General features: G+C 38.8%; 1 protein-coding gene across 5 annotated transcripts in view; it reads right to left on the reverse strand.

Moving 5' to 3' along the window:
- The window catches only part of DNAJC6 (DnaJ heat shock protein family (Hsp40) member C6), a 140,105-nt gene that overhangs the window by 69,642 nt on the left and 56,617 nt on the right, over positions 1-13,846 (reverse strand). Inside the window, exon 1 of one of the 5 annotated variants that reach the window (XM_041772877.1) lies at positions 1,200-1,218. The exons of the other annotated variants lie outside the window; for them this stretch is intronic. The gene's annotated coding sequence lies outside the window, so the exon portion shown is untranslated. Of the gene's footprint in view, positions 1-1,199; positions 1,219-13,846 lie in introns of those variants that run through there. 5 annotated transcript variants of the gene reach the window in all.

Below are 13,846 nucleotides of genomic sequence, written 5' to 3' on the forward strand. Positions count from 1 at the left end.
TTTTTTTTTTCTGTCTCCATCTACTGGAAAAGCAGCTCCATAAAAGGATAGACATAGTGTGTTTTGGGCAATGTTATTTCCCAAAGTGTCTGGCTCAATAAACATTATTAATTTTGTTTTTAAATTCTGTACTATAAACTAGTCAACAATACTTCACAGTGTCAAGCAAAGGGTGGTGGGGTAGGTAGGTAGGAAACACATTATGAAATGCTTGTGTGCCCCTTTAAGACACTTGAATTTTGTCTTGTAGGTGATGGAGCGCCCCAAATTATACATAACAGGCCTTCAAATTTTAGTGATAGTCATTCTTACCACTTTTGTTAGTATCTTAAAAGAAACACATGCATTTTTAGTGTTTGTATAACAAACACATTAGAAGGTCTATCATGTTCTAAAAAAGCTGAACCACTATACTTCTGGTTAGCCACTTAAGACATATGTTTCCTCCTAGATTAGAAATAAAATGTCCCTGCATGATGAGATATAGACATAAACAAACAAGGCAATCATTTGCCCATAAGATTCTTTGAATAAAAAAAGTCCCAAGGGTATTAACAGCTTAGGATGGGAGTGGTTACCGGGAAAGAATCTGTTCTAGAATCAACAAGTCTGAGAGCACCCAGGTGGTTCAGTTGGTTAAGCGTCTGCCTTTGGCCCAGGTCATGATCCCAGGGTCCTGGGATGGAGCCCCATGGTGAGCCTCACATCCAGCTCCCTGCTAAATGGGGAGTCTGTTTCTCCTTCTCCATTTGCCTCTGGTCCCCTGAACCCCTGCTCATGCTTTCTCTCTCTCAAATAAATAAATAAATAAATAAATAAATAAATAAATAAAATCTTAAAAAAAAAAAAGAATCAATAAATCTCTCTTGTTGATTGACCACAAAAGCTCCAGTGTCAACAAAGGTTTTATGGCAAAAATGAGTGAATACAAAGAGATCTAGATCTAAGAGGCACCTTGTCTCCTCCCTTTGTTCCTACAAACCCACAGCCAGCTAGTGCCTTAGTTTAGGCCACTTCCATCTGCAGCCTAAGTGTCCTGCTAAATCAGTCTCCTATGGCCAGCTTGGAACCCTTCCAGTCCTCTCCAGAAAGATGTCATTAAAATACAAACTTAATCTTATCACAGCCCTTCTTAGAAACTTGTAGGTGCTCCAGATAACAGGGTCTACAAAGCTTTGAATGACCTGAGAGCTGCTTACCTCAATAGTCTCACCTCCTGTGTTCCTCTCCAATTTTCCAGCTCCTGGCTCTAGCTAGTCCCAGGAAATCACCCAAGTTTCTTTCTCCCAATAGCCCAGGCTCTGGCTTTCTCCTGAACTATGTACATGCTTTTCTGTTTCCGGTGCTGCTGCTGCTGCTGCTGCTGCTGCTGGAGAGTATTTTAGCTGTCTCTCCAGCAACAATTCTGCATATGTTACATTTTGTGTTTTGTCACAAGAAAAGCCATTCTAAGGGGCCTCACATGATTTATCACCTTGCCAGAGGCTGTCAGGCTTAAGGGTTTCGTAGTCTATGTTCTTTAAGTTCTGTGTCAAACACAATTACATCTTATACTTAGAGTCTTCATGTCTGCCTAGAAAATTCTGCAAGTATGATCTCATCTGGGAATCTTCTTTTTCTTTTGATACAATTTTGTCATGGCCCTCTCTCAAAGCAGAGATAAATTAACCTAACAACAAAAATTGCCATCTTTTTCTCAATGATCTAGTTCAAGAAATTCAAAGTATATCTTCAAGAATTTCTTGCAAAAAGTGAATCAGATATGGACATGGCTAGAGCCTTGGTTATTTTGCGAAATAGTTTTATTTCTTTCTATTCATATTTATGCTGCTTCTTTTTTTTAAAAAAGATTTTATTTATTTATTTATGAGAGACAGAGAGAGAGAGAGGCAGAGGGAGAAGCAGGCTCCATGCAGGGAGCCTGACATGGGACTCGATCCAGGGTCTCCAGGATCACACCCTGAGCTGCAGGCAGCGCTAAACCGCTGCGCCACCAGGGCTGTCCTATGCCTTTTCTAAAAAGGTCATGCAGCTCCCTTCTCTTCCTCTGTGGAGATGGCTGCCCTCAGACCTCTGGTGAAGCCCAAGATCATTCAAAAGAGATGCAAGAAGCTCACCAGGCACCAGTCAGACCAGTATGTCAAAATTAAGTGTAACAGAGGGAAAGCCAGAGACATTAACAGTAGGGTGCATAGAAGATTGAAAGGTCAGATATTGATGCCCAACATTGCTACAGGAGCAACAAGATCACAAAGCATGTGCTGCCCAGTGGCTTCCAGAAGTTCCTAGTCTGTAACATCAAGGAGCTTGAAGTGCTGCTGATGTGCAACAAATCTCACTGTGCAGAGATTGCTCACAATATCCCCTCCAAAAACCACAGAGCCATTGTGGAAAGATGGCCAGCTGGCTGGCCATGAGAGTCACCAATCCCAATAGCAGGCTGTGCAGCAAAGAAAATAAAGAGACAGCTTATGCGCACGTCATATTTGTGTTAATAAAACCATAAAACTACCCCCAAAAAATAAAATAACAAACTAAAAAAGGTCATGCAAACAATCAACAAATCCTTAATAAATGGTTCTCTAGGCTCTGCCTTTAATGTGATATCATCAAACACTAGGCAATATTAAAGATCGAAGCTTGGGATAAAATCAGATAGTCCTGAGGAACTCTAGACTCAGGGACATTACAGAAAGTGTTATTAAGGGGCGCCTGGGTGGCTCAGTCATTAAGCGTCTGCCTTTGGCTAAGGTCGTGATCCCAAGGTTCCAGAATTGAGCCCCACACTGGGTTCCCTGCTCAGCGGGCAGTCTGCTTCTCCCTCTCTCTCTGCTGCTCCCCCTGCTTGTGCTTGCCACCCCCCACTGTCAAATAAATAAATCTTAAAAAAAAAAAAAAAGAAAAGAAAGTTTTGTTAAGGTCAGTACAGAACAGAATCTGCAGTTATTTATTTAAAATGTTTAAAACTATATTTATGGAAAAAAAAATCCCTACACTTTATCCTAAAGGTTGCACTGATGGTTGTTGTGGTTTTTTGTTTTTTGTTTTTAGATTTTAAAGCTACTTTTTTTTCAGAAGTTGTGCCTCTAAGTACAACATCTAGGTTATAGTCCTGATTCTGTCACCTGTTAGCTATGTTGTGACTTTGGGCAAGTCACTTACCCCTTTCAACCTCATTCTCCTCAGCCACAATATGTGAGCTTATACTCAGCTCACAAGGCAGTTGTAAGAATAAAGTAAAATGATGTCCAAGGAAGCCCTTCATAGACTAAAATTAAGGCATCGATGGATTGTAGTCATGGCCTCTGCCAAAGAGCAATAAGATTAGAAGACAGAGCTCTTCCCAGAACTTCAGTTCTCTACCTAAGAGTCCATTTATTTCACCAAGCTGTTATTTTTATTGTTATTGGAAGTACATCAAAAGGATTTCTGCTGAGCCTGAGCAAATGATAAGTCCAGAATGTACTATCAAAGTCCCACAATTAATTACTGGACTTGCGTTCTTTGTGCTTGCTTTTTTTTTTTTTTTAAGAACCTTTTGGTCTATTACAAACCTTAATATGAATAGCTGAATTAACATTAGATTGAAAACCTAAGTGCCCAAATTGGAACCATGTGTAAATCCGCTAGCAATGGATGGACTGTTGCCAGTTGATGCACATCTGGGAGGCTCTAGTCATTGTAAATAAAAGAATCTGCCATTGTTTTCAGAGCAACTCAGCACCTCTACCAACAGCACACTCTTTTGAGTACCCCCCACTTTTCTATAAATCCCAGGTTTGAAACTCTCATGTAATCATCTGATTTTCAACCCTTTACGTGCCTGAATGGATTTTAAGAGGAAAGGGATATGTAAATATCTTGATACACCACTGCTAATATAAAAAACTCACTGCTTTCTATGCTCAAAGCCCCGGGAAGATCTCTAAAAAATTCAGAAATAACATTGCAAATGCAACCACTTCTGGAGGTGAGTTTAATGATGCAAAAGAGAACAACACTTCATCAAGGAAGTGGTTGATCACTCTTCCAAAGATACCTAAGCAAAGTAGAACTTGACAAGCATGATGGCCTCTACCCTAGCTTCATTAAGCTTTGCCCCCAAATAGCCATTGATTCTCCACTGGGGGTGAGGGTATGACTGACAATGAGCTTCTCTCTCCCCTTCCATAACAAACTCTAAAATACATAAGACTCAAACATGATCTTAGTTTATTTCTTGCCTCTTTTCCATTTTCCCCACTCAGGGCATTCATTTTTGCTTTTCCTTCTTTAGGAACCTCTTCCTGGCTCTTTGCATGATTGATTCTTTCTCCTTGATCCTCTCAGACCAATGTGGAGTCAACTCCCAGCTCTACCATAAGTAATAAATCCTATAATCTCTGCACCTCAGTTTCCTCACACAAAAGATAATATCCCAAGGAACACTGCTGATAACAAGGTGGAGCAAAGGGACAATAGCTTTTGACAATTTGGTCATCAACTTTTTTTTTCTTTCCCGAGTTCAAAGTCAGCAAACAGGATGTAAGACCCATCTCTTCAACTTGGGGCTCATAACCTATTTAAAACAACACTTCCTGCTCAGGTTATAATTAGAAGTATCTGATGATTATGAAGAACATGAGAGGGCTTTATGAAGTGTTAATGAGCAACTCTGCTTTGCCTGGAATCAAAGTGGAGAGGGCAATGACCTCGGGCCACCAGCACACCATGACAGATAGCAGTTTTACCACGTATTTGCTCTGTGACCTTGAGGGAGTTACTTCATCTCTGAAAATGTGATCTGTAAATTAGGGATTAATAAAAGTACCTGCCTCCCAAAATGCCTCTGAGAACTAGTAAGATAATGCCTGTTAAGCATTTGCACATGCATGACAAATAATTAGGAAGCTCAAATAATGATAGTTATTTCTACCATTGTGACCTGCTCACCAAAGATTCTGAATTTCAGCCTTTCATGAAATCCTGAGAATTTCTCTTAACTCTCCTGGGTGGGGAAAGGGAGGGGGTCTTGCTTTGCCATCTTCCCTAGAAATAGAACTTCATAAGCCTGGGAGGCTAGTAACTATAGAGTAACAACTGGGGATTTGTTTTCCTGGAGCTGAAACATGAGGAAGGATGTGGCAGAGACAGCTATTTATTAAACCAATATTCATTTTTCCCTTCTCCTCCTTAGTAATATGTTTTAGCTGATCATGGGGCCTCCCAAAATAAGACTACATTTCCCATACTTGCCTTCAGCAAAATGTGACCATGTGGTTAAGTTCTAACCAACAGGAAGTGAGTGGAAGTGAGAATATAATTTCCAGAGTGTGACTTAGAGGGAAGAAGTATGCTGGAAAACAAATGTGTTGGCTAGCCATCCTGCATAAGGAGGGAGAAAGGAACATCCTAAGGAACATAAAGCAACAAGAGAGAAGAGCCTGGGACCCTCATTATTTCATAGAGTAGAGCTGCCATTCCAGATCAGGCTTTTATAAAAGCAAGAAATAAGCTTCCATCAGTTTAAGCCAGAGTTATGATGGCTTTTAATATATGCAGCCAAACCTGGAGCTTCATAAATACTGTAGAGTTAGAAGAAAGGTAGAATGTGTTGGAGGGTACAACATGTCCCTGGCACAAAATAGGTGCACGATATTTTTAACCATAAGCATTTTTGCCATAGACTTCTTTGCCCTGAGCATTTTTTGCTGCAAACATTTTCATCATGTAACTAACTGGCCATAAGACAATTCTGCTGTAAAAGATAAAAACATGAAAAATAAAAGAGACATCCATTTAAAAAGCCGTAATGAAATATGAAAAACAAAAAGATTTTATTACAAAATACAAAATATCTGAATGCATTTAATATGTGTGTAAATTCATGGCAATACTGCACAAATAACTGATCTTATTTTGTGGATTGTACCTACACACTTGTCTTTGAAGTCTTTCATTTGTCATATTATATATTTTTTGCTTGTTGATTCATTTATCTCCTCATTTGCCACCACACTATTTTCTTTTTTTTTGCTAAAATTTCTTCCTTCATTGAGAGGTATCAGTTTTCAAATATTAGGATGCTTATTCATAACTGAGCTTTCTATTGCATTGTAAAAGTCTTCTATGCTATTCTTTGTTCTTGGTATACTATCACAAGTCTGTTTATAGACATTCCAAAGCTCTATGGGAAGTGAAGGACTAAAACACTATGCCACTGTATAGATCATTATATGAGCTAAGATTTATATAATATAAAAACGGGATTCTGTGTCAATGGAGAAAGGAATCCAAACTGTCAAACAGTTATTTTTGTTATTTTTACGGCAAAATTGCCTTAGAGCCAATTAAGTTATGTGGCAAAAATGTTTGCCACAGAGATCTCAGGGACAAAGATGCTTACCGCAAAAGTAATCCACACAGTAGGTTCTCGTTATGATTTGCAGAATTAATCTTTAGGGTTCTGGGCAATCAACCCAAATTTTGAATATCGAGGTCAGCTCCAGAAATAAGAGGACAGTGGTCACCTGGAGAGTGTCCACAGGACAATGACTAGGGCAATGAAAGGTCAGAAAAACCCATCTCAGGAGGAAAGACTGTAAGATCGAGGAGAAAGGTAAGCCAGAGCAACAGAATTAGATTTCAAGTAACTCAAGTGTAGTAAGTTGAACAGGGCTCCTCTCTTTGCACTATAGTTTCCTCATCTGTAACAGATAGGACCAGAAAATCATTAAAATCCCTTCTAGCTATACCACAAGAGATCTACAGATTCAGAGGAATTTATATTGCACCACAGGACAGAACTACAACCCACCTAGAAACAGCCACGGTGACAGTCAAGGACAGATTTCCACTAAACATCAAAAGACAACTTCTTAGCAATGTTTCTTGCCCGGCAATAGAATGGCTGCCATCCAAAGTCCAAAGTTACCTGACTTGAAGGGTTCCATCTAGACTAGGCTTCTAGAAGAAAGTGCTGAGTTTGGCGAGGACCATGGGGTTAAAACAGACTCAGCTCCTCTCACAGACTGGTTGGGAAAGCGAGCTTTATAGTAGACAGTTCTGAATTTCAATCCACTTCTCCCACTTCCTTGGATACATGATCTGGACAAGTTACTCACCTTTTTCTGACTCTCAGTTTTCTCACTTTAAAAACAGGAATAGCAAACGTACCTTAAAGTATACTGCATTAAAAGAGATAATGCATGGCAAGCACATGGCACAGTGTTAGCAGTCATCATCAATATCGCATTAGCTTTAGAAATGGAGGAGGAAAAGAGAAAAATGTGAGGAGCTCAGAAGATGGAAGTTAGTCGTCTCGGTGGAAGCACCAGTAGGTAGAGGGCTGGAATTTGTGGACTGGGCACATAGTCGCACAGCCAAAATTAACCAGGACTTGCTACATAAATGCTGTGACATGCAAGGAGGATCAAAAGCAAGTAAGAGTAGAAGAGAAAGGGAAGCTGGGAGTTGGAGGTTCATCAGAAACTGAGAAAGAGCTCTCATCCAGACCTTATCCACCCATCCGTTATTGGTTATCTACAAGCAATTATAATATAGTAAAAGTGTCACAAAGAATTAAACACAGAGTATAATCAAGGCCTGTGTCTCTGCCTCTCTCTGTGTGTCTCTCATGAACAAATAAAGTTAAAAAAAAATGATAACTAACTAAGACAGAAATTACTGAGAACAAAAGGTAGAAAAGGAGCTCAAGCTGATGATTGTATTCAAAGGAGGGTGGAAAATCATAAGAACTTTCCCACTTCCCCTCTAAAATTCCTACATTCTACTAATTGTTCCACTTTAAGATAATTAGGTTCTACAATTATGGCTTCGGATGAAAAAGCAAAATAAAATAAATGCCCTACACGTGTGATTTAGTTACATTTCTTTTCTAAAAAGATTTTATGTATTTATTCATGAGAGACACAGAGATAAGCAGAGACACAAGCAGAGGGAGAAGCAGACTCCCTGCAGGGAGCCGGATGTGGGACTCAACCCCAGGACCCTGGGATCACGACCTGAGCTGAAGGCAGACGCTCAACCAATAAGCCACCAAGGTGCCCTGATTTAGTTACATTTCTAAGAGAGTAATGGTGGGTGGGTGTGACTTGGTTATGAAAGGGCAGCATGAGGGCTCCCTATGCTGTTGGAACGGTGCAGTAGTATCTTGACCGTGGTATTTGATTCATGAATCCATGATAAATAGCACAGAATGTGCACACACACAAACACATGGCCCAGGGAAATATGAGGTGGGATGTATCCATGTCAATATCTCAGCTGTGATATTACACTATAGTTCTGTAAAATACTGTCACTGAGAAAAGCTCATCATTTACAAGGATCTCCCTGTATTTGTTTCTTAGAACTGCATGTGAATCCATAATTATTTCAATACAAATTGCAGTTAAGAAAGTAGCAACAGAGAAAGAATATAGTTATATACAACTGTAGTTATGAAATATGAATTTATTATTGAAATTTTAGCAAAACACACAGAAAATAAAATGTTGGAAATGCAGGTACTCTATGACTCAAATATCCTGTTGCAATATTTTGATCTAGTTCTTTCATTTTTACCTTACATTTTTACCTTCACCTTTTTACCTTTTACAATGATTTTCCTATATGTATATATAAATATATACATGTTTATATAGTTTAATTCAGCATAGTTTATTCTTTGTTTATTCCACATATCTTTCTCTTTCAAAGATATTCCCATTATAGTAAAAAATTCCTTAAACAATTATTTTTTCATGGCTACTTAGTAATTAATACCATATAGGCATATCATAATTACCTGAACCAATTCCTTTATTTGAAACATCTTGGGGTGTTTTAAAATTTCTCCTATTATAAGTAATTCTATAATAAATTAAATCTAACTGACTGCCAACTTTACTGAGATGAAACAGAACAAGTCTCTAAATACTAAAATGTTAGAATTACCAAGCATTTTAGAAATCACCTGCCCAAACAATCCCTCTAACACAAACACACATAAATCATTTTATAGTTATGAAAACTATATGCCTATTCTCACTTTAGGAAGTAAGGACAAGGCACAATTTCAAAGGCTGTTGAGAAAAAAAAAACAAAACATGAGCCACTGACCTTGCTCTAAGTAATTTTTGACCTTGTAGAATCAGGTAGAAAAAAGCATAAATGACGAAGTTAAAGAGGAAAAAAGTTTTAAAGACTTTGGTACATGCTAGATATGGTTCACATTCCCATTCTCTATGACATTGAGGAAGCAGCTGAACTATTCTAATTTTTATTTCTTCATCCATAAACATACCTTCCTCCTTGCAAGTCCTCAATAAATATTCATTGTCTGAATGAGTGACTGAAGTTACTGGCACATTAAGTACTCAGCTGCTCACTGCTACTCAAACATTCATTGTTCCTCCTTGTTGCTAGTCCATTCCTCTTTAGAAGATCCTCCCTTATCCTTCCCCACCTGAGGACATCCTCCCTATACCTTAGAGTCAGCACTACTGTCCCTCTTTAGAGAAGCCTTTGTCTTCTCACTTACTTACTCACTTCTCACTCACTTACTTCTTGCCCATATTAACCACCTCGTACTTAGGTACAGCAAATAGATGTCTGTCTGCACTTACATTAAAGGAACAACTGGAGGATCAGTTCTGTTCCTTTTTCATCCTTGAGTAGGGCTTTGCCAACTGTGTTGACAGGATAAGTTTTGCACATCATTCTGGCTACAACTACTGGATGAGAGGTACACAAGTAATACCTCTTAGGCCAATTAGATTCTCTCCTCTTGGAATTTAGAGTTTGAGATTTGGAGACAAATGATCCATGCAGACTGGTGGCTTGAATGAGTGACATGCAAATTTGTCATGTTCGGGGGAAGCCATGCACACAAAGACAGGAAAGCTGTTCTATAGAGAGAATGAAGGATGCAGCAAATGCACAGGAGAGGATAAAACAAGAACCATGAAGCACAAGAAAGACAGAGGCTGCCAGAAGCCTCTCAGCTCTGGTGTTCCAGGCCCAAATGAAGCCGAGCTCCATTCCCTAGCCTTGGCACCCAGGAGGTACACTGTGATTTTACAACTCCCTTCCTTCAGTTTTCAATTAAAATATTTTGAAATAAGCTTTTTTTTACTTGCAATCAAAGATAATTTACAAAGACATGGGTAAGAACGCCAATGCTTTTTCTTCCATCATTTTTTTTATTCTATTTCTTCCTCTGAAATATTCTTTTCCACTTTATCTAGAATTTTAAAATCCTGTTCATTCTTCAGGCTGATCCTAAATGCAACCTAGCCAAGGAATCTGTCTCTGCCCTCTCTGAACTCCCTCTTAGAACATTGTTTCCAGGGTGCCTGGGTGGCTCAGTCAGTTAAGCATCTGCCTTCAGCTCAGGTCATGGTCCTGAAGTCCAGGGATCCAACCCCACCCTCCAATCAGGCTCTCTGCTCAGTGGGGAATCTGCTTCTCCCTCTGACCCTCTCCCCTGCTCGTGAGCTCTCTCTGTCTCTCTCTCTCTCTCTCAGATAAATAAATAAAATCTTAAAAAAAAAAAGGACTATCATTTCTGTGCTTGACACATGTACATTAGAGTTATTCATGTACTTGCCTAATGCCCCATTTAAATCACTTCCTCTCTCTGGGCTTCAGTTTCCTTGCTCTTAAAATGAGTGAACTGTTTGAGACTGGGATTGTTTTTTTTTTTTAATTTTTTTTTTAAATTTTTTATTTATTTATGATAGTCACAGAGAGAGAGAGAGAGAGAGAGAGACAGGCGGAGGGAGAAGCAGGCTCCATGCACCGGGAGCCCGATGTGGGATTTGACCCCGGGTCTCCAGGATCGCGCCCTGGGCCAAAGGCAGGCGCCAAACCGCTGCGCCACCCAGGGATCCCGAGACTGGGATTGTTAAAGTGGATTCTCCATAGCCTCATGTTTGGCAATTAGGAAAGAGAGGTGAGTGGTACCAAGAAAGCAGTATCCCAGGCTACCATCCTTACTTTACTTTTTTTTCCCATCCTTACTCTGTTTTCATGTAATTCATATATTGGGAGTCTGGATAAGGCTTTATTGAGAAAAGGAATCTAGTACTAATCAAATTTGAAAATCCTAAACTAGATAATCTATAAAGCTCCAGGATTCCAGTAATAGTAGTGAAATAAAAATAATAAAACCAACTAAAATTTTATTGAGCTAGACACTGTTCTAAATACTCGGCTTAAAAAAAGAAATACTCGGCTTGTCAATATTTTAATCATCGTAACAATCGCATGAGCTAGATATTCTTCACTTCAACCTAAATTGAGGACCCAAATCACATGTCTTACAAATGGCAGGGGCAGGAAGAGAGGAAACACAGATCCAGATCTGAGTCCTTACCCATAATACCACTTCCAAGCTCCTTCAGGGCAAATAGTGTGGCTTTTGTTTCTTTTTCTTTTTATCTCAGAGCACAGTACTTAGGCTAATGGTCACTATTAATAGTGTCTGCAGGATGAATAAATGCTTGACGGAACAAAAGAAGTCTACCTTAGATTCTGAGAAAACTGAGACAGGAACTTGAACTCTCTAACACTTCAGTGGCCTTTAGAGAATAGCCCTAAACAAACAAACAGAACTATTTCACAGCTTACATCTTTTCTATACCATCTTTCTGAAAAGCAAGGGACACCCGCCCCCTGCAGTCAGAAAGAATTCCTTTTAGATATAGTTTAATTTGTAGTACTGACCAGACCTGATGGGTCCATGGACACATACTTCACCAAATTCGCCATCTGCAACTCATACTCAATATATCTATTCCTTTTGTATAAGGGTTTCTCAACCTTTGCACTACTGACATTTTGAGTCAAATAAGTCCTTGTTGTGGGGAGTTGTCCTGTGCATTACAGGATGTTTAGCAGCACTCTGACCTCTACCCACTAGAAGCCAATGACAACCCATCACCAATCCTTGCAACTGCAACAAATAAAAATGTCTCTAGACATGCCAAATGTCCCATAGAGAGAGGAGGGTATAAAGTAGGGAACCACTGCTTTACATGAATTAGCTTTTGTGGAAACACTGGAGGGGGGTGGGGAGAAAAGAAAAGAAAAAGAAAAAATAAGCAATGCTTACTTATACTTAGAACATAAATGGTAATTTCCTTTCGTTGTTAGTTAGCTCCTCACTTCATCCTCCACCCTCAAAATTCTCCTTAAACCGGGCTATTCTGAGCACCCCATCATGTATCAAGCCTGCTAATTGCCGCAACCAAGGGTTGTAATAATAGATATCCTACACATTTATGAGGACTATATCGTGACCACAAATTACCCAAAGCTTATGAACAATCCCAGTATGAATATAATGAAGAAATTGCTCAGAACCTTGTAAAATGAAGAGAGAAATATGATCTGCCTTAAAGAAACCTCAGGATAATTAAATATTGCCAACATGGTCTTACTTCATGTCAACCTCTTGATACAGCCAATATTTGGCAAGTAGCTACTCTAGAGCAGGGAATGCACTAGGTACTTTTCTGAACCTTATCTCATTTGCTTTTCTCAGCAATCTGATAAGAAAGACATTATCTGTTCTGCAGAGGGGCTCAGAGGAGTAAAATGTCTTGCCCAGGTTCACAAAGTTAGTCAGTGATATCAAAATTTGAATCTGAACAACCACTGGCTCCAGTTCCCATGTACTCCCCACTTCTGTATTGCTATATTTCACAAGAAAACCTTAGTGGCCACAATCAACAAAGAGCAAAGAAGGTAACACAGTCATTTCATTCATACTTATGCACAGATAAGAGACAAAAGGATATATTTCATAATGTCAATAATAGTCATCTACAGAAAACAAGTTTATCAGTTATTTTTCCCTTTGTGCTTTTCTACATTTTCTAAATTGTTTTGCCCTAAATATGTATTACCTATGTAATAAAAAACAATTAAAACCCATTTCCGGGGCACCTGAGGGGCTCAATCAGTTAGGAGTCTGCCTTCCACTCAGGTCATGATCTCAAGGCCCTTGGATCAAACCCTGCATCAGGTTTCCTGCTCAGCCAGGAGTCTGCTTCTCCCTCTTGCTCTGCCCCTTCCCCTCACTCATGGTCTCTTGCACGTACACTTCCTCTCTCTCTCTCTCTCAAATAAATAAATAAAATCTTTAAAAAAAAAAAAACCCACTTCCAACAACAAAAATAACGCATGGAAGTATCAAAACGTAATGCCAGTTTCAAGTAAACCATTACCACTATTTCTCACTTATAAGACTGCCAAAAATTTAGCAGTTTGGTAACAATATCAACTTTAATAAGAGCCTGGGAAAATAAGTAGTCACATATACCGTTAGCAGAAATTTAAGTTGGTACAAGGCTCTTTAGAAAGAAATCTAGCAGATCTATCATAATGTGATGTGACTATGCTCTTTCTCCTAGCAACTCCAGTTCTAAGAATTGACCCTATGGGCATACCACATATATAATACATAAATTCATACTCAAAGATATTTGCTGCCTATCAATAGAAAAATTAGAACAGTGGAATTCAAAGCAGTCATTAGAAAAAATAAGGTACCTCACTAGGTAAGAATGTATAACATTATCCAAGACTTGGTGTTAAATAAGAATCAAGTTATATAATAGCATGTACAGAAGGATCTCAGGATACACAGGTATTTATCATATATGAATATGTATATACACATATGTCAGTATGCAGGAATCTGTATGTGTCTATGTGGTTGTGTATAAGCTTGTAAATGCATAGAAAATTCTGTACATACATACATACAAGAAACAATTGATATTAATTATATCTGTAGGGTAAAACTAAAAGTTGGAGAGAAAGGAAATGAAATTTTATTTTTATACCACTTACTAAA

Source organism: Vulpes lagopus, chromosome 10, assembly GCF_018345385.1.
Source record: "Vulpes lagopus strain Blue_001 chromosome 10, ASM1834538v1, whole genome shotgun sequence".
Classification (NCBI taxonomy): domain Eukaryota; kingdom Metazoa; phylum Chordata; class Mammalia; order Carnivora; family Canidae; genus Vulpes; species Vulpes lagopus.